This window comes from Camelus bactrianus, chromosome 7 (assembly GCF_048773025.1).
Source record: "Camelus bactrianus isolate YW-2024 breed Bactrian camel chromosome 7, ASM4877302v1, whole genome shotgun sequence".
Lineage (NCBI taxonomy): Eukaryota > Metazoa > Chordata > Mammalia > Artiodactyla > Camelidae > Camelus > Camelus bactrianus.
In genome coordinates this window covers 36,325,098-36,351,660 of record NC_133545.1, presented here as the reverse complement: position 1 = coordinate 36,351,660, position 26,563 = coordinate 36,325,098, and the positions used below count along the sequence as shown (strand labels likewise).

Here is a 26,563-nt window from a genome sequence, read left to right as displayed (position 1 = left end):
AAGACAGTGGCTGGAGCACAGGGTGCCCAGCAAGAGGGGGCAGAGCTGAGAGTGGAAATGTAGGAAGGCTACAGTTGGGGAAGAATTTAGAGTCGTGTATGCGTTTTCTGCAGAAGAAAGAAGTACTGCCCGTTGAATTATCTTAGGTTGTGTGTAGAGGGGGCTTTGGAAGACCAGGCAGAAGTGGACGTGGCTTAGAGGGTTACTTCCTATCCTTTAAACAGACAACAGCAGGAGAAACTGAAGAGCTTGTGCTATTAGCTTTTAAAATTTTTAAATTATTTTTAAAAATTGAAGTATAGTCGATTTACAGTGTTGTGTTGATTTCTGGTGTACAGCATAGTGATTCATTTGTACATATATATACATATATATTCCTTTCATATTCTTTACAGGTCATTGTAAGGTATCAAATTTAGTTCTCTGTGCTATACAGTAGGACCTTGTTGTTTTTATTAGCTTTTAATTCCTTTTCATTATCAACATCAAATATCTGTGCAGCCTCTGTAGGGGTAGGAGACACAGAGGTTAGTGAAGAGATGTGACCTTAAGTCCTTATGTTTGCAATTTAAAATGGAAACACATGAGAAGATCTAACAGTGGGACAGACATACAACATTTTTGTTAATCAAATGTTAGCTCCGAGGCCTTCCTATGTTTTTATTGTTTGCACCTTCACACAGTAGCTTTCAAATATTTTTTACCATGACCCAAAGTAAGGAATATATTTTATGCTGTGACCCAGAACCCGTAAGAAAATTTCACCAAGTACTATTGAGATGCACTCTTATATTTTATATCCTGTTTTATTTTATTATTTTTTTTAAATGCTGGTCACTGACCCTCTAAATCGATTGCATGACCCACTGCTGGGTTATAACTTGCAGCCTGAAAATTCCTGTCTTCTCATGTCTTTGAGGGGGTGATGTGTGTATACGGGGAGGCAATGGAATCACGAGTGGGCGAGAGAAAGAATGAGAATGTCCATGGAGAGAAAAGGGGTGGCGTTAGCAATCACCAGTAACTTCCTGTGCCCAAAGAGGGCAGTGAATGACCAGTGGGATTTCGCTAAGAAGGGGGATTTATTTGCTCCCAATTAGGAGACATTTTTTGATATCTGATAAAGGTATAGAGTATCATGGATGAACCTATGCTGTGTGGAACATTTGAGGTAATAATAGATATTTCTTAAAAAAACCTGTTGAGTGGTAAAGTAAGTTTGAGAAATGCTAAAATTTGTGCCCTCAATTTGGAAGGCCAGGAAGCATATTTATAGAGCTGAAAACATTTCCAGTAACAAAATGATTTTATCCTTTAAAAAAAAAAAGCAGGATTTAACTTGTTAGAATAAAGAACCATTTCTGTTCTGTCCTATTACCATCTTGCAGAGCAGTGTGGGAAACGCAGGTGTAGACGGGTATCGCTGCAGAAGACAAAGGTGAGGGTGCAAAGGCAAACGGGAGAGAGTTAGTGTCCATGGGGGCCCCCTCCTTGTGAAGAGTCTAAGCCAGGCGGATGTTTTCTGCAAAGAGCCAGATGGTCAGGATCGTAGGCTTTGTGGGATCTTGTTCTCAGTTGCAACTGCTCAGCCCTCCCACTGTCCTGTGAGAGCAGTCATAGTACATAAGGGGGTGAGGAGGCTGTGTCTCTGTTCAGCTTTATTTGTGGACACTGGAAATTTGAATTTCATATGATTTTCCTGTGTCAAGAAATCTTATTTTTTTTTAAATGTTTTCCCCCAACCATTAAAAAATGTAAACACCATTTTTAGCCTGTGGACTACACAAAACAGGCAGTGGGCTGGATTTGGTCGGTGGGTCATAGTTTGCCAGCCACTGGTCTAAATCTTTAGGTTTTGCCCCTTGGCAACTCAAGGGAGAGTCCAAGAGTCCATGCAAGGACCCAGGGAGGCCAGGAGGCCAGGACTTGAGGGAGTCCATGCTACAGAAAAGTTCCCAACTGAAGGCTGGGCAAAGGATGTTAAAGAATAGGGATCAATTATTCAATGAACACTGTTTGTTGTATGTTCATCCCCAGCCCCAATTCTGCAGATGTAACCTGGATGCCAATGCCCTGTCTCCTGGCTGTTTTTGTCCCATGTGGGGCCTAAAGCAGGATGCAGCAGTTAGTCACAATCCCTAAAGGAAAATTCACCTCATAAAGGTCATCACTGGTGATTTCAGTACAAGAGCCAGAAGAGGGGTAAGGGAGGTGTCCTTCAGGGCCAGATTCATGAGCGCATAGGGCCCAAAGTGGGGGAAAAAAAAACCCACATGAAATTTAATGCTTTGTCTGCACCCTCTAAAATTAAAAATTTTATCTTTGAATCTGTTTTGTAAGTGAAGTGTGATGGGACAACAGAATACACACACATGCACAGGAGACAGGTGTCGTGCACATGTCCCCTGATCCCTGCCTTATTCACATATAGTGTTTGCAGTACCTCATCGGCACAGAATTCCGGGGGACCCTGCTTCGAACATGGAAGGAAGGCAGTGATGCTCTAAGAAACACAAATGATCAAGGAGTCTTATCACATCCTTTCTTATTCTTATGATATCAGAGCAAGATGTTTAGAAACAATGAATGGTATACATATGTAAATTTTAGAAGTGTGCAAGATACTATATATATGTATTTGCATGCAATATATTGTATATGTGCAAATTGTATCAATTTTACCTAATAAAACTGACAAATGAACAAAATAAATAAACCAAAAAAATGTAGTTAATAAAAAAAAAGATGTGATCAGGAGGAATGCAAGTCTTTCAGGAAACCCAGGAAATGTTGGTAGGGATGGAGGTGGGAGGAGGAGGACCCTGAATTTTCCCCTAAGTATAAAGGAATTTCAACCCTTAAAATTAAACACTAGCAGTCAGTTAGACTCCAGCTGGCTGCAGGACATCTGAGCAGCTAACATCTGGGTTACAACTGTGTCATAATCCCCAGGAGGAGAGAGACTATTATTGGATGTCAGTTGTATTAGTTATGTAACACTGGCTGCTGGGAAAAAAAAAAAAAACCCTAAACATAGTAATAGTTCATTTCTCACTTTCCAAATAGGTGTTCCTGATGATCAGCAGGTGGCTTTCCTCCAAGTGGAGATGAAAGGACCTGGATAGCTTCCTTCTTGTGACCCCACCACCTTTGTCATTCAGCTCCCCAGGTGCTGTGGTCCTCAGCATTTGCCTGTAAAAGGGAAAGAGCTTGGAAGATCTTGCGTGGGAGGTTCTTATGGATCAGGCCTGGAAGTGTGGCAGGCATCACATCTGCTTGCATTCTATTGGCCAGAACTTTGGTCACATGGCTACAACTGACAGCAAGGGAGACTGGAAAATGTTTTCTTACCCACGTGGCCAGGAAGAAGAGGAAATGGATTTGATGAATACCAGTTAATGAAGAAGTAGGGAAGGCATTCCAATAGAGAGCGTAATAAAGTCACGGAGGGGGAAAATGTCAAGGTGAAACAGGGAACTACAAGCCATTTGTGGTTGTCAGAAGTGTTTGCAGAAAGAAGAGGTTGGAGATGAAATGCCTGTAGTACAGTGCTCAGCCCTAACTTCCCCCGCTCCTAACTCCACCTTGCATAGGACTAGAGATGGTTAGAGCTTTTAATGTGACGAGTGAAATGACTATTTGTAGACAATGGATGGAAGGTGCTCTCTCCTCTTCTCTTCCCAGCCTCCACAGCAGTAAGACCAATGGTATCAGAGTGGGTGCAGGGAAGAAGCGTCGGGGAGCGGGGTGATCAGGCTTAAGTTCCTGTAGTTTCCAAGCTACTGGACTCTGCATGGTCATGTGCTTCCTGACAATCCAGAGTCTCAGTCAATCAGACAGAGCCTGGGAGCTGGTGCTCCAGGTATAAAGAATCAGCATTTGGTTGGCATATTCTTTGCCTTCTTTCCCTGCAAGAGTCTCAGATGCACCAGTAGATGACTGGACACAGAAAACGGAGGCGTGATCAGGTTTTAACATGACTACCAGCAGGCACACCCACCTTGTGCTAAAAGCTCTCTCAGGCTCCTGCTGTGCTGTTTTCTCTCCTCCTTCTTTTAAATGCCTAGAGAAACAGTCCAGAGCCTTCCAGGGAGACTGTGACATCCTCCTGGGAACATGATCCAAACCCAGGGTGAGGTGTACTAAAGGGTGAAGGAACCAGCCATCTGCATTAACTAGGTCTAGTCAAGGAAATTGTTTCTGTCTGCCAGGGCTTGACAAATCAATTGATCTACACGCTGTTCCCTGGGTTTCCTGAGTGCAGGCTCTCAGCTTTTCTGTACAAATATATCCCAGTATTGAGCTTGAGTAATAGACAAGAGGTTATCAGCGATCGTATGAGAAAAGAACCTTTCTTTAATATGACTTCCCAGCACTAAATTGCTCTTGTCTGTGCATTTTCAAAGGAGGAATCCGCCTCTTCACACTAAGTATTTCCCCTTTAGTGATGCTGTCCCTGTTCCTCGCAGGCTACGCAATTACACTGCTAAAGAACACTACTTGATGCCTTTTCTCTCTCCCTGCATCCCCTTCAACGATGTTCATGCAACTTCTCAGCCTCTACTCAAGTCACAACCAAAACATCCCAAAGCCACTTGAGATGGTCCATGCAATCCCAGACAGGGCGGGCTATATAATTTGTAGGTCCCAGTGCAAAATGAAAGCGTGAGACTCCTTGTTCAAAAAGCAGGAAAAAAGAACCATTAAAGGTTACTTAAGTTCAGATTTTGTTCTTTCCTCTACAGTTTCTCTCTTGCCTTGCCATGATATTTTTTAATTTTTTTGTTCGATACTGGTATAAGAAAAATTAAAATTTTAAGTTATTAGTTTGAATTTACTGTTCATATTTATATTGCGCATTGTGAGGTTTAACTGCAAATATAAGAGCACTTACCTCTAATGTGAAATCACTAAAATCGCGCAATTCTCATTTCATATTTTACACATGCCTATAGATTTCATTCTTACCAAAACAGTAGAAATGCTGCACCAAAGACCTCCCAACTATTCAATTTCATTTCTTCATATGTGCAATCTTACCAAAACTCTACACCTTTGGCTTCCTGATTTGTGACGAAGGAGTGAAAGGAAAATGAACTATGGGGTGCTGTATCTTTCCCTTTCCCTCTATGTACATGGTTGGCCACTGCAGGGAATTAACAGGGGTAAGAAAGGATATGATAGATTTCATTGGTCTTTTGCATTTCTTAGAATGCCATTGCCTTCTTTTTGTGTTCAAAGCAACTTGAACAGAAAACATGGGTTTTCAGGGCTGTCAGCATCCACACTCACTGAACTATAGACACAACACATTTCCCTTGTGCTTGATTTGGGTCTTGCTGAACTCCCAGGCACCGTGGATCCCCTGGGATTCTCTGCTCAGGGTGCATCTCAGAGGCTAAATGTGAATGGGGCAGCGGAGACCAGCAGACACTCACATAGCACGTGTTGCCTCTGCTCATGCCCATGCTCTATTGCCCCATCAGACTTCACTTACAAAATACAAGTCCAAAGATTAAAAATTATTAAGAATTTCAAAATGGCTATAGCAGAGCATTAGATCAAGTTCAAGGCCCTTCTGAACTTGACCCTGCGTGGCTGCACAATTGGCCCACCTATAAAGCCAGCCCTGAGAGTGGAGCAAACTCAGACAGAATCGAACTATGTGCTGGTTGCCAGTCCTGCCTGATTTCCCCACCAGATTATTGACAAGAGTAGTCAACGAGGGCACAGACACTTATATCTTACATTACTTACATGGATTTTTAAATTCTTGGATCTTGCAAGAACAATAAAATATGAATGAAAATCATATACTTAACTTAGATGTCATTATAGTCAACATTCTCTGCTCTGAAGATCATCCATGGTGTTCTGATCTGAACCATAGGGAGAATTGTCTGGTCTGTCCCCAGAGGCCTTTTGGTGTCTAAGGACCTTCTCCATTCTGGTCCCACAGCAATCTTAGCTGTAATATCCACAGGGGGCTTTATCCTTAGCTTCTTGTCAACTTGTGCAATGTCTTCTTTAGGTTGTCAGTCCATAAAACCCCCCAAAATAAAATGTGATGTTGTCACCAAATGAAGGGGGAAAAACTGCCAGGCAGGCAAGAGCAACAGATGGCCCCAATCTTGCTTCTCTGGACCCTCATCATAGCACAGACATGTCTGTCCAAGCCCTCCTTTTTTTTTTCAACTGGTACAATTTTGTTTTTTAATGGTATAAATTTATTAGGATTGAGGAAGGAGACTTAAGAGCCTAAAGGAGTGATGGTTCTTCTCAGTTAATCTCAGACTCCTTCACCCCCTCCTCCTGTAATACTATAGGCCAAGAGAATAGGAAGGGATTCTGAGCAAGGTGGAGGATCTCAGGCTTGTTAACTGGACTATGTGGGTACATTTCAAGTGTTGGTTGGTTTTCCTCTTTAATTCTTAGGCTGAGTAATATGTTGATGCTCCTATGAGATTTACTAGAACAACCAAATTCTTCACTGGCTCTCTCTCCTTTCCTAATTCAAATTACATCTCCCCTGGTGCCTCCCTCTTTCTAGACCTCAGCTTTGACTCAAATTCTCTCTTTAAGACCTATGGAAGATTAGAGATTTATCACCAGTATATCAGCTCTTAAGTTTCCCACCTTCTTTCCTGTTATCCACAACTCATTATTTGTGTTCAGCAATGTATATTTGTTGAGCACCTACTTTGTGCCAGACATTGTTCTAGGTAATTTGGAGGCATCAGGGAACAAAACAGATAAAGGTGTTTATGCTAGGAGAGCTTACTTTCTACCACAGAAATAGAGAATTCACCATAAATATAATAAATAGGTAAATCACATATGGTAGATGATGATGCCATGGGAAAAGAAAAAGTAGAACAAGATAAGGAGGATGGGGAATTCCAAGGTGGGGGACATACTGATATACTAGAGGGCTCAGGGTGGGTCTCTCGGTGAAGATGATGCACTGAATAGTTTCCATTAGCCCTTCCAGGTCTACTCTTTGCCTTTCATCCTGTTCTGTGCCCTGGAAAGACAACCTATATGGGCTGCACTAATGGGCTCTCTTGCTCTCTGGCTTCCCAGTGGGTTGGGCCAATGGATGACACTGGCAAGGCATCAGAAGATGGTAGCGCATCCAAGTCAAGGTATTTATTCCTCTGGGTACCTCCTGGCTAGGCCACAAGTTGGCAGTGGCTACAATCCTTACTTAAGTTTACAGCTCTTTCTGGGTTTTTCCCCTTGAGTTCCAGTGGGTGCTCCCCACTGTTACTAACCCTGTGGTGCCTCTCTATCCCTCACTGATTTCTATTAAATCTGCCTACATCTTTGTAATACAAAGTCCCTTTCTTACACTCTCCAATTACCCCACTTTGAAAGTACTACTTGTTTCTTGCCAGAAGCTTAACTTATATAGGAGAGCTAGTACTGAAAGAAGTGGCCCCAGGACACAGCGTCTCAAAATGGCTTTCTGTGATTGGGTTGCCTATATTTGAGGAGTGTACAGATAACCTCCATGATGGGAGGTAAGGGAAAGGGACAAGTCATTAGTAATCCTTGGCATGCAAAAGTGTCTCCTCTTATCCAAGTCTCATCCTTTGATTATTTTCCCACTCCCTAAAAATATACTGAGAACTGATGTACTCAACCGGCAGAATACGCACATTAATTCCCTATAGTGTGGAATGGGGATTATATTGATAGAAAGAGCCAAGTAGAAGCCCTCAAATAATAAACTTAAAGCAACGTGGCATCCCTGGAAGACCTGCAAGGATTCATGCCATCATCAGGGACTTGGGAGATGCAAGGGTGATTATTTCTACCACATTTCCGCTTAACTAGTCTGTTTGGCAGGTGCAGAAACCAGATGGGTCTTAGAGAGTAATTGTAGATTGTCCCAGACTTAATCAGGTGGCTATGGCAATCACAGTTGAGGTTTGGATGTGGTATCTTTATTGAGGCAAACTAATAACCACTGGAACCTGGGTTGTAGATACTGACATGCAAGGGCTCTTGACAGACAGTGGAAAGGGGACCATCAGACACTTTCCTTCCTCGGCTACACTGGTGCTTGTTCACTGAGCCCATGTGGAGAGTGGGAAGAGAGATTAAGATGGAGGATTAACATGGACTCCTCATCCCCAAGGCTGAGTTATCTAGAGCCACTACTGATTGCCCAACTTTCCAACAGCAGATCCCAACTCTGAGTCCTAATAAAACACCATTCCCCAAAGCGGGCAGTGATCTGTCCTCACAAGAATAGATGTGTATCTGAGGTACATGTTTGCCTTCCTTTCTTCCTCTGCTGACATTCCCATTCGTGGACCTACTAATGCCTTATCCACTGACATGTTATCTCACAAAATGTTGCACCATGGAAGGCACTTATTTGGTGGTGAAGGAAGGGTGGCTAAGGGCTCTTGCCTTTAGCTTTCACTACTCTCTCCTGTCACCCAGAAGCAGATGGCTAGACAGGTTATTGGAATGGCCTGATGAAGATAGTTGCTTACAAGTAGATAATTCCTTAAACCAGTGACCAACATCTGGTGCCATCTTTCCTGTAGCTGGAATGCATGGGCCTAGCAAGCAAGAGAAATGAGAGTGGCTGGAGTAATGTTTGGTATTATCCCCATCTCGAGATCTGTACTTTAGGAAGGAATGTTCTACCAGAGAACAGAGTCATAGCTCAATTAAATTGGAGGCCGAGCCTACTCCCAGGCCATCTTTGGTTTCCTCATGCCACTGAAATAAAAACAAAGAAGATGGGGATGGTCACTCTACTGGCTGGGGAGATTGATAAAGTGAATTTGTAAAACTAATTTATGAAAATACTGGAAAAAATTCAAAATCAACTAAAACAAATATTCAAGCAAACTGAAGCCATCAGAGTACCACAAAGGGAAGTGGTTAAATGTAAAATATATCATCAAAGATTTCTTTGGAGAAGCAGAAGGTAAAGTCCCCAGAGTCAGCAGGTAATTACACTATTCCCTCTTTCCAAGAGAAGTATTTGCCAAAATGCTCTCCCATCCTGGCATGTATTCCTTTGGAGCCTGCAAGGCTTCCACAGTCATCTTTGTAATTTGTTCTTCATATTCAACATAATCTTTATTCATAGCCACATCAGGGTTTGATGATTGGCCCATAAAATAAACATCATGCCAAAAATATAAAGGCTTTAGCCAAGAGCAAAACAATTGGCAAAAATTCTTGTTTGGGGAAGAAGGGAATTTTTTTCTATTGGCATCTTTACTGCAGGATGCTTTGAGCATCATGATTCTGCAAAAACACTGCACTAACTTGCCATCAGTGGGAATGATCACTAAATCCCTTGGCCTGTTGGTTATTCGTCTGTCAGACATTTTGTGACTGAAACTCAATGGTGTCAAGGTCATGGCTCAGGAGTGGTAAAGTATCAGTGAGATAACAGCATTGTCTGAAAGCTGGGTTGTTGTCCATCACTGGAGACAGACAGCTTGGCAAGGGAAAGATATGGCAGTCCTTTGTCTGAGTGCATATAACAACATCCAGAGAATCTGCAAAGCTGTGCTGAGAATCAAGGGCAAAGGAAACCAGTGGTTATACCAGCTAAACTAGACCCACGGCTAGAGTGGTTTCAATAGTTGCCTAAGGGCTACTTTTTAAAACAGTTACCAGCTCAGCTCTGCCACACTTGGCCAGAGTCTACAAATTTAAATGGACTTTGATGATTCTGCCCTCGGCTGTCTATGACATTTGACAAAAGCAGTTATCGCCAGTTGGTTGGGGCTTGTGTTAAGGATATAAATTCTAACTCACAGATGTGAGTCCCAAGGCCACGTAATATTTCCCAAATTCTAAGATTTCTCATGAGAAAAATGGGAACCGTAATATCTACTTCACATGAATGCGGTAAGAATTAAACGAGATCATGTTTGTAAAGCACTTTTAATAGTGTCAAGTACATATAGAGGATCAGTAAATAATAGTGGTGTTGGTCAGTTTCTCCAAGAGTCTAAAGGGGCAGAAGATTCAAACAGCCTTGGGACTGGTCTACTTTTTAATGGATATTTCATGAACTAGACTGGGCAGGAATTACACTAATAGAGACTCCAAGATGGTGAAAATGAGAGATACATATTTGAGTCATTGGCATTGAGTATTGTGAAGATCATGAGGACTGAATCCACCTGTATGAATAAAGGAAGAGAGGTAATACGTGGCATGAATACTCAGGAAAATGACCAAAGTTAGAGGAACCAGAGGAATCAGAAAAGGAAAGAGAGAGGGAAGGGAGCTTAAATGGTACTTCCAAAGCCAAGGGAGAAGCGATTCAAAGAGTTGATGGTTTGTAGAGGGGCATGCAAAATGAGGACTGAGAAAGTAGTTGAATTTGGAAGAGGGTCTCAGTCTTATCAAGTGAGCAGTTTCCATGAATTGGCACGTGTATCAGTCAGGGTTTAATCAGAGAGACAAAAGCAGTAGGATACATATGTTGATATTATAAATTATAAAATACTTGTTATAAATTATATACTAACTATAAATAGTAATATGATTGTGTTAATTATTGATTATATCAATAACAAATATTAAGGATAAATATTAATATGTTAATTCTTATGAATATATTACAGGATTTATTATAAGGAACTAGGTCACACAATTGTGGGGACCAGCTCCGCCAGCCCAAAGCCCACAGGGCAGGCAGTCCTGAAGGGAAGACCTCAAGCAGACTGGATTCCCACGGGGCCAAGCTGAAATGTGTTTATAGGCAGGAAGTTGGGAGAAAATACCCGATGGGAAGAAAGAGCAATTGCAGGGCCAGCTGCTGTTTGCAGTGTCTTGCTCAGGAAAGGCCTACGCCCTCTTTTAAATGGCTTCTAATTGATTACGTCAGGCCCATCCATGATAATTTCCCATTTGATGAACTTAATGTCACCTGATTGGCAGTTTACATCTGTCAAATCCCTTCACAGCAGCACCCAGGTTAGTTTTTGGTGAGGTAACTGGGAGGACCCACTCTGGGCTGACCCACTCTGGGCTGTCTTTATCACCCTTGGGAACCTTGGTGGTGAGAGGGTTGGGATTGGGAACCAACTCACATGAACCAGTATAATGCTCTGGCTACTGCTTCTGCCACAAGTAATAAAGTCCTTTTCCTCTGACCAGGAGCCTCGTGTCTTCTGCCAGCACCCATAAAATAGTGACAGGCTAGTTTATTCACTTTTAAGTAGGGTATAATCCTGGACCCTTCACAATTCTTGACGTGCAGATGAGAAAAAATCGGAAGCATCAGACTTTAAACCTGGCAGAAACCATTCACAACTAACTTGAAAATGTAAATACTACACTTATTTACCATATTGAGTGATTGGTTCTCATAACCTGGACAGAAAACTAAGTATATTCTCATCTAACCCTTGAAGTCTACTTTCAAATGTATTATTCAGGCAGTGGCGTCGTCTAGTGATTCAGTTGTAGAATCGTAGGACTTGGGCTTAGTCCGTAAGTTCTGCACCTTATTTTCCAACGTAAACCGAGGCGGTGATGCCTGATTCTTGCAGTGTTGCTTCATGGGTCAGGTGAGAGCTCATGTGGCACACTGGTGGGATACTGTGGACACCTCACAGGCAAACACTGGTTCTCCTCTCTCCTTTCTTCCCTCTCCTACCTCACCCAAAGCTTTAGAACTGTTTTCTAGTTTTTGCATAAGTTTTTACTCAAACCAGTGATAATCAGTATTTTCTGCCCTTTAGACACTTCATAGAAGATCCAACCATTAACCAGCTTCCATATTCCTCTCAAGAGTTCAGATACTTATGGTCTAACTTTACCGTTCCAGTCTCTGTTTCAACCCATGATTTTTCAAATGTACTACCTTCTATGTAATAAATGCCATTTGCAAGCACTTAACATTTGAAAGAGCACTCACGTTTATTATCTCAGGTGAGCCTCCCAAAGTGCATCATGTTATGTATGGCAGCGAGAGCACAGTCGTCCACTGTGCAGATCATTAAATGGAAATGTTACACTGTCACCCAAGATCACACCTTACCAAGGTCATTGGTGAACGGCAGAGTTGGAACATAAACCCTGGTGCTCCAACTCCGAGTCTGATTCTCTCCTCACGTGGTCTTACTGCCTGCTATATCCACTCTTCTCTCTTCCTGTTTTGCACACCTCTGGATGGATTTTCTGAGGTCTTTTTTTGACTGTTTTTGCAATGACCCTGTGTATTAGCCAGGGCTCTTTCAATTTCAAGTGACAGAAATTCTACTCGAAAAAGATTTATTGGTTCATGTACAGAGGAGGATGGGGAGTAAGTGGTGTCAGGCACTGCAGGGTCTGAGGGCTCACAGATAGCGTTAGAGTTTTTTCTCCTCTCCATTTCTTGGCCCTGCCTCTTTCTGGTTTTTGGCCTCATCCACTTCCTGCAGATGTTTCCTTTTTGTGGTAGCAAGTATGGCAGGCAAAAGCTCCTACATACGTCTCCACCACATGCTAGTCAAGAGGAAAGAGAGAGTCATGTTCTTCATCTGTTTATATGAAATTAACTCCATTTGAATCATATGCCTATTCACGGGACCAATCATTGGCCAGGGTGATGGGTACTGTGATTGGCCAGATCAGTGTCACGTGCCTATTCAATCAACCAGAAGCTGGGGGTTCTATGTCTGTCTGGCAGCCCACCAGAGTCACCTGACTGGAATGGGAGAAGCACGCCTCAGAGGAAAAGAGTAGGGGAAGGGGATGCCTGAGAGCAAAGCAAAGCGAAACGAAACAGAAATAACATAGGTGTCAACCAAACATTCCAGCTTGTCATAGAGAATTCAAATTTCAAATATTGTAAAACCTGATACGTATTTTCTTTGAATTTTTCACTTGAGGTTTTATTCTTTGCAATAAAGATTATTCATTAAATTTCATGTGATTTAATTTAATACCCTTGAAAGTCTTTTCTTAAAAATAAACTAAAACTCAGGAGAAAACGTACTTGTCAGACCACACATCCTGATTTGGAGCTCAGCAAGCGTGGTCCTGCTAAGTAAGGACAGCAGAGTCTCTGGTGGGGGGTGTCTGTCATCCCTCCACCTGCCCACCTACGGGACTCCATTTCTTGGCAGGGAAGCCAGCCTGCTTGAGCACTCATTGAATATATATTTAATGGTGTGACATTTACACGATGCCAAGGAGACTTTGAAATGACTAAATTTAAAATAGATCTTAATACCTCAAGCAAAAGAAAGCAGAAGGAAATGAAGTACATTCTGTGAGTTAAAAAGACACATTATACCAGAGTTAAAGTCAAATATGCCTGCACACTTCCAAAAGAGACATTTATTGTTTTACTTTGTCTTTTTATCTGTCTCTTCCTTCCTCTCCACCCCAGACATACTAGGCAAATTACTGAACAATAATATCAATGATGACATTATTAATAGTAATTAACTGTTTATGGAGGGCTTCCTCTGTGCCAAGCCCTTTAGATATAGTATCCAATTGCCAAGAACTTTAGACCTAATATCTAATTCAATCCTCACAATTGCAGAATGAGCATTATCCCTATTTTACAAGAGGAGACTGAGGTTTAGGGAGATTAAATATTTTGTCTAAGTTCATTCTGTTGATAGTACTACTTCTATTAATTCCTGATTTCTGCTGCAAAAAATTACCACAAATTAAGTGGCTTAAAACAACACACATACTATTCTGGAGTTCAGAAGTCTGAAATGGGTCTTACTAGGCTAAAATCAGAGTGTAGGCAGCACTATGCTCATTTCTGAAGGTTTTAAGAGAGAAACCAGTTTTTTGCTTTTTCCAGCTGCAAGAGGCTACACACTCCTTAGCTCCTGGCCTCCTCCCATCATCCAAGCCAACAGCATTGGAATCAGTTTTTCTTACATGGCTATCTCTCTGCTTCTCCATCTTCTACTTCAATCTACTGCTTTTAAGGACCCTTTTGATTACATTGGGCCAACTCAGAAAATCAGGATAATCTTCCTTATTTTAAGGTCAGCTGATTAGCAACCTTAATTCCGTCTGTACTACTGATTCCCCTTTGCCTTGTAGCCTAACATATTCACATTTTCAAGGGTTTAGGACTTGGACATCTGTAGGGACCATCATCCTACCTTCCACAATACTGTCCTAGTTACCCTACTCCTCACCCTTCTAGGGTATTGCTTGCTTCTGGAGATTCTAGCACAAGTAAGGACAGTAGACTGGACAAGACAAAGATAGGAACTCCATTCAAGATGTATTTAACAGTAACCTAGGGGAGAAACGATAGGGAAAGAAAGGAATAAATGGAATTGAGAACCATTTGGGGGAATTGACTAGGCTTGGTGATTGCCTTATTGTGGAAATTGGGGTAGAAGAAGGAATTACAGGTAATTCTAAAATTTCTGTCTCGAGCAAAAGAGTTAATGGAGATGATGTTCATCAAGATATCTAAGTGGAGAAGTAAATTTGGGTGAAGAAGAAATAAAATGAGGCAGTTAGATTTATTATTTGGAGCTCAAGAGAATGGTCTGCTCTGAAGATACAGTGCCCAGTATGAGAGGTCATCAAAAGAGAGTGAAGAAGATTTCTCAAGAAGAGGGGGTTAAGTGAGCAAAGGCTCAGAGATGGAATTTTGCAGAACAGAAATGCTTAACGAGACAGCGTGGAGGAAAAGCACTCCACGAGGAAAACTGAGGATGTGCTTCAATAGCAGCAGGAAAACCAGGAGACAGCAGTTTGCAGAAGTAAATATAGGAGTGTTTAAAAAATGAGGACGTGCTAACTTGTTAAATGCTGCAAAGAAGTCAAGCAAAAGGACTGAAGACACACCCACTGGGCTTGGCATTAGAAAGCCATCGATCAGCTTGGTGAGAAGAGTCTCGGTGGAGTGCTGAGACAGAAGGGAGTTGAGATTTGGAGACAATCCTCCCATTCTCCAAGACATTTGCCAATGAATGGATGAAGACATACAGGGTGGTAGACTTTTTTTTTTAATATGGAAGAGCCAGGAGAAGAAAGGATTAACAATAAACATGACTAAAGAGAAATTAATGAAGCCAAATGATTAGAAAGATGGAGAGAAATCAAAATGGAAGAAATCAATTCAATGACAAAAGACAGACCCAGAGCTGTAAACCAAACCATTTATCCCTTCAATTGAGACACTCCGAGAAAAATACCAAAGAGGCCATTAGCTGTCAGCATAAAGGTGGAAGACAGTGAACCAAGGGCGATAAGGTCCCCCTGCGGTCTAAGAATTTACTTCTGTTTTGGAAAATTAAGACTAGATGCAGGACATAAACCAAAACCCATATAGGTGGGCAATTTTCAGGGGTTAGTGAATTTAACCACAGGGCAAGAACACAATGTGAGTTGAGTCTAAGTATTACTATGAGATGTAATTAATTCCCTGCAGGTACAACCAGAATTATCTTAACAGAGCAAAGAGATGAACTGAAATGTAAATTTGCCTTTCTCCATTCCTCTTACATTCCTCCTCCCCACAAGCGTTTTCCCACTGAAGTGGATTCTGTACCAAATCATCTTAATGATGGGTCCTCTCTGAATGCATTTGTTTCTCTGCCTGTGGCATCCTTTTCTGCTTTGTTAACTCATCAAGTTTCACTTTGTTGTCTAAGTATTTCCCTGGGGAGCTTTTAGGCTTCTACATTCTAATTTTATTTTAGTATCTTCACTAATGTCTTTTGCATTACATCAATAGTCGGGTAGTTTCAGACTTTGCCTTATGGTACCAAGTTGATTAATATGTGATTTAAAAAATACAAATACGCATACATACAACAAAGTGCATCAGAGACCAGAGACCAAAGACCAAAGAAGCAGTCTTTGTTTGCCTACAGGCTGCGGAACCATGCAGCATAGTAAGCATTGAATCTATAAAGATGAATTCGACTTGGTTCCTGTCCGCCCAAATGGTGTGTGTAAATTTCCCAGAACAATGCTGAGTTCATCACAGGCACGTATTTGAATGCTGGTTTCTTTCTTCCTTCATTGCCTCACAAGGTCCACAGTCAAACGGGGGAGACAAACATAAGTAAATACTTCTAAAAGGAGGGGAAGGGAACGTTACGTGAAGGAACAGATGCATGGGAAAGCACACGGTACGCAAATTAGAAGGAGTAGAAATAAGTTCATTCTGCAGTATTCTCCAGAACCTCGTTAACAACCACATTTAGATTTTGGGAAATCATTTTTACTGAAGTTTATTTTTTAGTGAGTGGGGGAACACCTGGATTAAGTTATTTTGTTTGGCGAGATCACCAAAGATCTAGGCTATCAAATTTCGCTGCAGAGGCTTTTTTTTTTCTCGTTTTGGCAAATATAGTCTGGATTTCATTCCTCAATGTTTCAAGGTTCCTGGTGGTAAAATTGGTGGTAGCGTTTGGGAAAAATGTTCTGGTATATGATACCTGTTACTAGCCTTGTACTCCTGGTTGTTATAAAATCTTCCTTCCTCAATTGCCTATTTCTCACAGTTGTTTGGATTAAATAAGAAAGCCATATAAAGTCCCTTGGCACATAGTAAGTGCTCAATAAATGGTTATCATTTTATTATTATAATTACATTACTAAATTCCTTTCTGGACTCTGCCTGTGACATGTAATTATCCAAGCAATGGAAAGCAGTAATAGGGATTTCACTTAAGTACTGGGATTCCTCATTTTCTTTTGCAGTCTGATTTTCTCCCAGCTTTATTGGTGTGTAGTTTATGTACAATAAAATGTATGCATTTTAATGTACAACTTAGTAAGTTTTAGAAATTGTATAGTCATGTAACCACACTAACAATTAGGATATAGATCATTTTATTCAACCTAAAAAATTCGTCATGCCCTTTTTAGCTGATCCCTTCCCTCAACATCCAGCAGCAGGTAACCATTGATCTGACACTATAGTTTTGTCTTTTTCAGAATCTCATATAAATGGACTCATACTGCATGTAGTCTTTTTGAGATTTATTCACTTTTTTTTGATGGGGGAGGGTAATTAGACATTTATTTTTAACAGAGGTACTGGGGATTTACCCCACAAGCTCTTGCATGTTAACCACGTACTCTACCACTGAGCTATACACTCCCCCTCACATTGTTCTTTTTTAATTGAAGTATAGTCAGTTTATAATACGTCATTTCTGGTGTACAGCATAAGGTTTCAGTCGTACATATACATACACGTATTTGTTTTCATATTCTTTTTCTTTATAGGTTACTACAAGGTATTGAATGTAATTCCCTGGGCTATACAGAAGAAACTTCTTGTTTATCTATTTTATATATACTGGTTAATATTCTCAAATTTTGAACCCCTAATTTATCCCTTCCCACCCCCTGTGCCCTTAGTAACCATAAGACTGTTTACTATGTCTGTGAGTCTGTTTCTGTTTTGTAGATAAGTTCATTAGTGTCTTTTTTTTTTTTTTAGATTCCACATGAGTGATATTTGCAGCAACATGGATGGACCTGGAGATGGTCATTCTATCCTGTTCCTTTTTATTTGAGTTGTATATTATAGTAAGAATACACCACAATTATTTATCCCTTCCATTTGATGGACATTTCCAGTTTCTGACTCTTAAGATATAATGCTGCTCAGCACATTACCATACAAGTCTTTCCATAGATGTATGTTTTCGTTTCTCTTAGGTAAATAGCTATGAGTGAGATTACTGGGTCGTTGTGGCAAGGGTAAGTTTAACTTTATGAGACTATCATGTTTCCCAAAGTTACGGTATCATTTTGCAATCCCAACAGCAGCATATGAGAGTTCCAGTTGTTCCACATCTTGCCAAAGCTTGGAGTTGACAATTTGCAAAATTTTATCCATTCTAGCAGGTGTGTTGTGCTGTATCACTGAGGTTTAGTTTGTATCTTTTCATGTGTTTTTGGCCATTTGTCTATTTTCTTTTCTGAAGTATCTGTTTAAATCTTTTGCCCATTTATATTAGATTATTTGTTATTTTATTAAACTGTAAGAGATTTCAAAAATATATACTGGAAACAATCTCTTAACCACAGTTATGTTTTGCAAATATTTTCTCTCAGTCTAAGGCTTTCTTTTAAATTTTCCTAACTGTACCTTTTAAAGAACACAAGTTTTCAGTTTTGATGAGGTCATTATTATCAATTTAATGGTTCATGCTTTTTGTGTCCTGTTTGAAAAATCTGTGCTAAACTAGTATCACAAAGATTTTCTTCTATATTTTCATACAGATATTTTATAGCTTTAGTGCTTACATTTAGATCTTTGATCCATTTTTCAGTTAATTGTTGTATATGTTATGAGGTAAAGTTTGAGATTTTTTTTCCCAGTTGTTTCAGCATTTCAGCACCTTTTGTTGAAACACTTACCATTTCACCCTTGGTAACTTTGCCAAAAATCAATTAACTATATGTGTGTATGTATGGATCTCTTTCAGGATAACTATTTTGATATATCTTATGCCACTATCACAATATCTTAATTATGGCACCTTTATAATAAGTCTTAAATTTGGTAATGTAAATTCTTTAAAATTATTTTTTTTTTCAAAATATTTTGTCCATTCTAGCTTCTTTGCATTTACCTGTAACTTTTATAATCCACTGGTCATAATAAAAAATCCTGCTGGGATATTTACTGGGATTTGCTTTTATTCTATAGCTTAATTTGAGCAGAATTATTTTCTTAACAGTATCGATCCTTTCAATTTATTAACATGATATTATCTCTCCATTTATTTAGGTCTCCAAAATTTTTCTTTGGTTTTCTTTTGTATTTTATGGAACATAGGCCTAGGAAAGTCATCTTCTGTCAAACTTATTCCTAAGTTTATTAGTATTTTATGCTACTGTAAATGGATTTGTTTTTCTAAGTTTCATTTTTTAATCATTCGTTGCTAGTACATCAAAACAATTGATCTGTGTTTATCAGTCATGTACCCTGTGTTCTTGCTAAATTCTCTTTTATCAATCCTACTAGTTTTGTTTTCTTTTGTAGATTCGTTGGGCTTTTCCATGTACATCATCATGTGATCTGCAAATACAGTTATAGTCCTTCATTTACAATCTGTCTGCTTTTATCTTTCTTACTTTATTGCATTGAGTAGGATCTCCACAGTATGATGTGGAATAGCAGTGTTAAGGGTAGAATTGTCTTTTTCCTTATTTAGATGGCAAATATTGAGTCTTTCAATATCAAGTATTCTGATGGTTAATTTTATGTGTTAACTGAGTTAGGCTAAGTTACCCAGATAATTTGGTCAAGCTTTAGATATCACTGTGAAGGTATTTTTTGGCTGTGATTAACGAGCTCAGTAGACCTTGAATAAAGTTGATTCCCTCTATACTGTGGGTGCGCCTAATCCAATCAGTTTAAGGACTTAACTAACAAAGACAGGTCCTCTGAGAAAGAGAAAGAGAAAGAATTTGGCCTCCAGGCTGCCTGCAGACTCCAGCTGCAAGGACAACTCTTCCCTGGGTCATCAGCCTGCTGGCCTGCCCTGTAGATTTTGGACTTGCCAGATCCCAGTCATGTGAACCAGCTGCTTTAAATAAATACTTGTCTACATATATGGTATATGTATATGTACACACACACACACACACACACACACACACACACACACACACCACCACCATTAATTCTGTTTCTCTGGAAAACCTTGTCTAATACAAGTATGATATTAGCTATGGTCTTTTCATAGATGTCCTTAAGTAGAGGACGTTTGCTCTTCTTAGTTTGCTGAGGTTTTTTAAAAATATTATTATAAATGGATTTGCGTTTTGTCAAATGCTTTTTCTGGATCTATTAAAATGAAGTATTTATTCTTGAGCTTGTTAATATGGTAAATTACATTAATGGATTTTCAAATGTTGATCCAAGCTTGCATTCTCAAGAAAACCTCATTTGGTCATGACTTACTATTGTTTAACTATATTGCTGAAATTCATTCATCACAATTTTATTCAAGGATTTTTATGTTTATGATCATGAGGAATAGTTTTCTGTAATGTCCTTGTGACGTATTTGCCTAATCTTAATATTGAAGTGCTATCACAGAACTAATTGGAAAGTATTCCTTCCTTTTTTATCTCTAAAATAGTTTGTGTATGATTAGCATTATTTCTTCATTATATTTCTGATAGAATTCATCAGTGAAGAGATGGATGTTTAAAGTTTTCTTTGTGGAAGAGTATTTTTTTTAATTACAAATTCCATTTCTATAATGATATAGACTTCAAATTTCGTATTTATTCTTGGGTCAGTTTTGGTAACTTGTGACTTTTTAATATTTTTCCATTTCATCTAAGTCATCATATTTATTGGTGTAAGTTGTTCTTAATATTCCTTCATTATCCTTTTATGTCTGTAGTTTATGTCCCCATTTTCATTCTCTATGCTAATAATTTGTCTTTTCTTTTTTCTTAATAAGCCAAGCTAGAGGTTTATCAATCTTATGTCTTTTCCAAGAACCAGCTTCTGATTTTAATGATTTTTTTCTCTATTTTATGTCTATTTTCTATTTCATTGAGTTCTACACTTATCTTTATTATTTACTTCATCTTTAGGTTTAGTTTGCTTTTTGTTATTTAATTTCTTAAGATGGGAACTTAGATCATTAATTTTTATAGCTTTCTTCTTTCCCGGGGCTCAGTGAATTTTTTCTGTAAAGGTTCACATAGTATGTTAGGTTTTGCGTATCACATATGATCTTTGTTGAATTTTCTTCCTATTCTCCTCCTCTTCCTCATGCTTCATTTTTTTTACAATCACTTAAAACTGCAGAAGCATTCTTAGCTCACAGGTCATAAAAATAGGCTACAGGCCAAATATGTCCAAAGGGATATAGATTACTAAATCCTGCTTTTTTCTAATATGAGCATTAAAAGCCATGTTTTTCTCTGAACACTTAACTGCATCCAACAAATGTTGGTATGTTGTATTTTTATTATCATTCAACATACTGTTAAATTTCCCTTATAACTTTTTCTTTGACTCACAGAACAGATTCAGAACTGTGTTTTTATTATTTTCCAAATTTGGGGAGTGTTTCCTTGATGCTCTTTGTGATTTCTAATTTAATTATGTTGTGGTCAGAGAATATACTTACATGACTTCAATCTTTTCAAACTTATTGAAGCTTGTGTTATGCCTCAGCTTTTGGTCCATCTTGGTGAATAAATCATGGCAGTTGAAAAAATGTGTATTCTGTAGTTGAGTGTTTTTTTTTTAATAAACACCAACTATTGTGTAGTGTTGATAGTCTTGTTCAGTTCTGTGAGCTTATTTTATGATTACTGCATTTTTCTGTATCACAGCTATACCTCACAGGTAAGAAGGGTAAGCAAACCTCTTTGCCATTACACTAAAAATTTCAGATAACAATAACCATGTTATTCCAATAGCCAGCAATTATAAGGATATCTTTTACAGCATTGTTTAAAATGGGGAATATTGGAAAGAGTCTAAATTTCCTACAACTGGGAATTGGGTTAGCAAACAATGGCAAAGTCCTACGATAGAGTATTTTTTTCAGCTATAAAAACGATGCTGTGGAAAGGTAATAACTCAGAAAGATATTAAAACATATTATTAAGTGAAAACAGCAAGTTGTAAAACACCTACATTTGATTAGACTTTTTGCTAGAAAACACCTACCTATTCACCCAGCTAGCCATCAATCACCACCTACTGCAGGATTTAGTCCTTCAGTGTATAAGCTGGTTATCGCAGTATGAAAAGCTTATGGGTCATTTTATGTTTTATTTTCCTTTTGCTTATCTTTATTTCTATGGTAATTTTTTTCTTTGCTATTTCTTATTTCTTAACATATGAAAACTAAATGGAATGTATTATAATGACAGTCAGAGTGAAAGAGAGCCAATGCCAGTGTGCAAGAGAGAGTGTGTCTGCGAGAGAAGAGCACGTTAATTCAGAGAAATACTGGTGTCTCCGGGGTGCCACCTACGCTAACTCTGAATATGACTCTGGCTTTCAACCTGCCTCCTACACTAAAGCAATTCAAACCACGCTCCCCATGGTCTACCCCTGTAGCTCATACCTGTAACCTGATGTCAACACATGTCTATGTCTGACCTCCACTTGGACCCCACCTTCCTCAACTCATGTAGTTGTGATGTAAGATTTTGTTTTAAGTTATAAGTTGGACCATAGGTGATGTACCAGTCTGCACTGATTTCATGATTGGTTGGGACTCTTTACAATACACATACATCCATACATGTACCAAACTTCCAGTCTATAACACAAGTACCAGCTAATTGCCGGTTGTCATTTGTTAACTCTCTTAACTTTTTTTCTCAATTACCTAGATCGATTTTCCCAATTACATTATCTGCCCTTGGCATGTATTATATAAACATGAATATAAATTTTTATATATTAAAACCTGTATTTAAGTAAGACTTCAGTAATTGAGGTCTTAATATTTTGGGAAGTGATTTTTGTATTTAAAGCTTTATTCCTAAATGTTAAAAATTATATATTCAGAATTACTTTAATGCTGGCTCTCTAAATCTTTTCATTTATCTATTTCATTTGTTCATCATGTCAGGATAATGAAAAACAAAATTTAACTCATCCGGTTCAATGGAAGAGTTTAATGAAGGGATGGTGCTATAGGTTGAATGTTTGTGTCACCCCAAAATTTATGTGTTGAAATCCTGATCCTCTAGGTGATGGTATTAGGAAGAGGGGGCCTTCAGAGGTGTTTAGATCATGAATGAGATTAGTGCTCTTGCCAGTGAGAGAGACTCTCTCATCCCTTCCAATATTGTAAGGTTACAGCAAAACCAAACCAAATCACACCAATACAAACAGCCGTCTGGGAAGCGGGCTCTCACAGCAGAATCTGCTGATGTCTTGATTTTGGACTTGCCAGCCTCCAGAACTGTGAGAAACAAATTTTTGTTATTTAAGCCACCCAGTTTATGGTGTTTTGTTATAACTGCCCAAATTGACTAACACAAATGGGTTTACTGAGATGTGGGCAGAGGTGAAGAAACCAAAAAGGATGTGGAGACAGCCAGGAACTAACAAGGCAGGAAGCTGTTATCAGCTTTAGACCTAAAGGGGCAAAAGGAGGAAATGATGTTTCTGGAACCCAGTGGGAGCTGGTGCCATGGAGGAGGGACTGCCGCATGGGAACTGTGGTTGTAGAGGGCACAGCCACAGCAGAGGCAAAGTGCAGAAGAAGAAGGGGGTGGGAAGAGGAGCCTGATGTGCCTTCTTTCCACCTTCCAACCACCTATAGCCTGTAGCCAACGGCAGCCACTCAGCAAAAACACCTGGGTGATGCAGTCTGCAGGAGTCAGGACAGAGACCGGCAGATGAGGATGGAGGGCAGAGAATGAATGGCAAGGGGGGAAATGAATGTAGTGTATTCACTCAACAAATATTTTTTAAACTGATTGTTATGTTCCAGACATCGGGCTAAGTGTACTTGACACGCTAAGCTTTGTTTGGGGTTTGTAAGTAGATCTATTGGGCACAGATCCAGAGGCAATTTCTTTTTTCTTGAATATTATTTCTATTTACAGCATTTCAATAGGGATAGCTCAGTGAGGTTTGCCACCTTTTGCTTCTGCTTGCTGTTCTATGTAATAGCACACTTTGAAAGGCCATAAGTATAGATCAGGCACAACTTCTCATAATTAAGCAGAGGAGTAAAACACACAGTTGAATTTTGGAATTTTCCATAAGGGAGTTTTCTAGGCTTTTTGTTGGCTTTAAGGAAAAAGCACAAATAAGGACACAGAGCACAGAAGACAGGAGGCAGGAACAAAAGCAAGTAACTTAATGAGCTATTCAAAGGGGAATTCACAAACTCTGCTTCTTGAAGCCTTAATGAGAAAGATGGCATTTGGGTGAAGAGTTCATATTTTACTGGGAATGTGTTGTTTGGAGAAAGGCAATGGATTTGCAAAGCAGCAGCGTTCTGATAACAATTCTAAATCAAAAATGAAAGAACATGCGTCTTCTTTCACAGCTACACAATCCAGGCTGTGAAATATTGAATGGACTTAAATTTCTCTCTTCTAATCTCTGGCAATTTTAGAAGCCAGTTCTTTGCATTTTAAGGACTACACTCTCCCTTCCTTCCATAGAGGCCAAGCAGAAGAATTTGGCTGGTACAAGTGTATTTTATATCACACAATAGATTAGTTCCTTTGCTACTTTATTAAATTGATATTTCTTAATGAATATGTAAAGCTTGGGAATAGAATGTCCATCTTCTGATTTAGGTTCCGCCACTGTGTAAACTTGGGCAGATCACTTAATTTCTCAGAACGTCAACGTCTTCATCTGTGAAATGGGGGTAATGAGTAGGGATCAACCAGAAAAGAGAGAGCTTACCCAGGCTTTGGGAAGTCATTAATTGCATGAATTGTACAGCAAATTGGATCTGTACATATCTGTGTGTTCCCACTTGAGAAGAGAGAATCAGTATGTTACACTAGATTTTCCAAAAACTTTATGGTCCCTAAAAACAATTATGCAAATCCAAACCAAAAAGTAGTAAAAAAATCATACTTACTAAAAATTCTACAATTTCATTCTAATCAGTGGTTTAGCTTGTAATTTCAGATCTGCTTTTGGTCCTTGCCTTGGGCTTCAGTTTGTAGTGGTTTTGCCAATTCTAGGTTTATGTTTCCACTTTCTTCCCAGTTTTAATGATCTATAAACACATAAATCAGATTCTTAACAAGGACACAAGCCCTCAAAAATATTAAGAGACATTCACATTTAAAGATTATTTTTACAATGTGAACATGTATGCCCTATTTTATCTCTTTTAAACATCACTATTTTAAGATCTGGTTTCTCATAACATGCAAGGAAACTCAGCTTGAGATATTTAATAGAATTTCAGAGTAAAAGAAGATCTTGTAGCCGCATTGACCAAAACAGCTTTCTGAGATGATGGAAATGTTCTATAAATTTGTACTTTCTAATATGGTGACCATTAGTCATAACTGATTGACACTTGAAAGGTAGTTAATGCAACTGAGAAGTCAAAATTTTAATTTAATTTTAGTCACACATAGCAAGTGATTACCATATTGGACTACACAGTCTTAGAGAATGTCCCATATAACACACATCAGGAACTAAAAATCTCATAACACCTTCTAAACCAGAGATTCGCAACAGCAACACTATTGAGTAGTTAGGTAACTCTTTGTGGGGCATGGGCAGGGGGCTGTCCTGTGCATTGTAGGATGTGTAGCAGCATCCCTGACCTCTACCCACTGGATAGCAATAGTACGCAAAGCCCGGTTGTGACAATGACATTGGACATTGCCAAATATCATCTGGAAGGTATAGTTGCCCCAGATTGAGAACCACTGCTTTTGAGTCAGATATCCTTGAGCTTTTCCTTGAAAATATCCAAGGACCAGGCACCTCACCATGTAGACCAATTCCATCTTGGGTTCTTGAAATTATTAGGAGGTTATTCCATAGTATATGGCTGCCCATAATTTCTCTTCTCTAGTCTTTGCACTTGTTGGCATCTCTGGTAAACTATTCATTGAAGAGGAAGGTGACAATGAATAAGCCAGTTGAAATGTGTCTTAACAGGATGCACAACACAGTGGTTAAGAGTGTGAGCTCTACAACTAAAGAAACTGGGTTCAATTTCTGAGTCTGTCAAGAACTGGCTGAATGATAATTGGCGAGTTAATTTAGCTCTTTGTTTCTTGGTTTTCCCACTTGTAAAATAGGAATAATAGTAGTAACCAGAGTTGTTTTAGGATTAAACACAATAATGTCTTTAATAGGCTTGGTTATTGTTATTACAAGTAATAACAACAACAGCAGCATTTTACTTCCCTGTTGTGCTAGTTGTTGTTACGTATTTTATCACATGGGATTCTCCCGATGATTTTGTTATTCCCATGTGATAAATGAAAAATGTTGATGCTCATATAGTTTAAGTGATGCACCCAAGGGCATGCTTGGGTGAGTAAGGAAGCTGGGATTTAAATCCATTTCACCCACTCAGATGTGTAATGTAGAAAAGTTAAACAGACAGACAAATAAATAAAAACAAATAAATGAACAAACAAAAACAAACACATAGATACAGAGAATGGACGAGTGGTTACCAAAGGGGAAGGGGTGAAAGGGGAGGGTGAAATGGGTAAATGGACTCAACTGTATGATGGATGGAAAATAAATGTGATCTCATGTTCTTTGTAAGGGATCAGTCTGTGAGCTCCAGGTACAGAGAGTTTTACATAGGTAATCAGGGATTTATGTAACCCTTAGAAGAACCAGGGCACAAAGGCCAGAGAAGCCACCAGCCAAGGTTCTCAGCCTGAAACACTAAAGCTGGAGGTTCTCAAGAGCCGGTGGAAAGCTGCTGTGCAGCTCTATCCACCCAGGTGTCTAGATACAACCCTCTCCAGAAGAAGGATCCCTGCTTCTTTTCTTTCTTCCAAGTGTCTCACAGATGCTCAAACCTGGAGCCTGCAGGGAATGGCATTCTGGGAAATGTAGTTCCTGCTTTGCTTCTGTGATGCTGAGGAGAACTAAATGGGGATGATGGGGATGCTG

At 39.3% G+C, this 26,563-nt stretch overlaps 1 long non-coding RNA gene across 2 annotated transcripts in view; it reads right to left on the bottom strand.

Annotated features, from left to right (window-relative positions):
• LOC141578147 (uncharacterized) overlaps nt 1–26,563 on the bottom strand; it is a 60,833-nt gene that overhangs the window by 2,893 nt on the left and 31,377 nt on the right. Inside the window, exon 2 of one of the 2 annotated variants that reach the window (XR_012508118.1) lies at nt 24,540–24,680. This is a non-coding gene — a long non-coding RNA (uncharacterized LOC141578147). Of the gene's footprint in view, nt 1–3,055; nt 3,193–24,539; nt 24,681–26,563 lie in introns of both variants that reach the window. The other variant, XR_012508119.1, reaches the window with a different exon arrangement.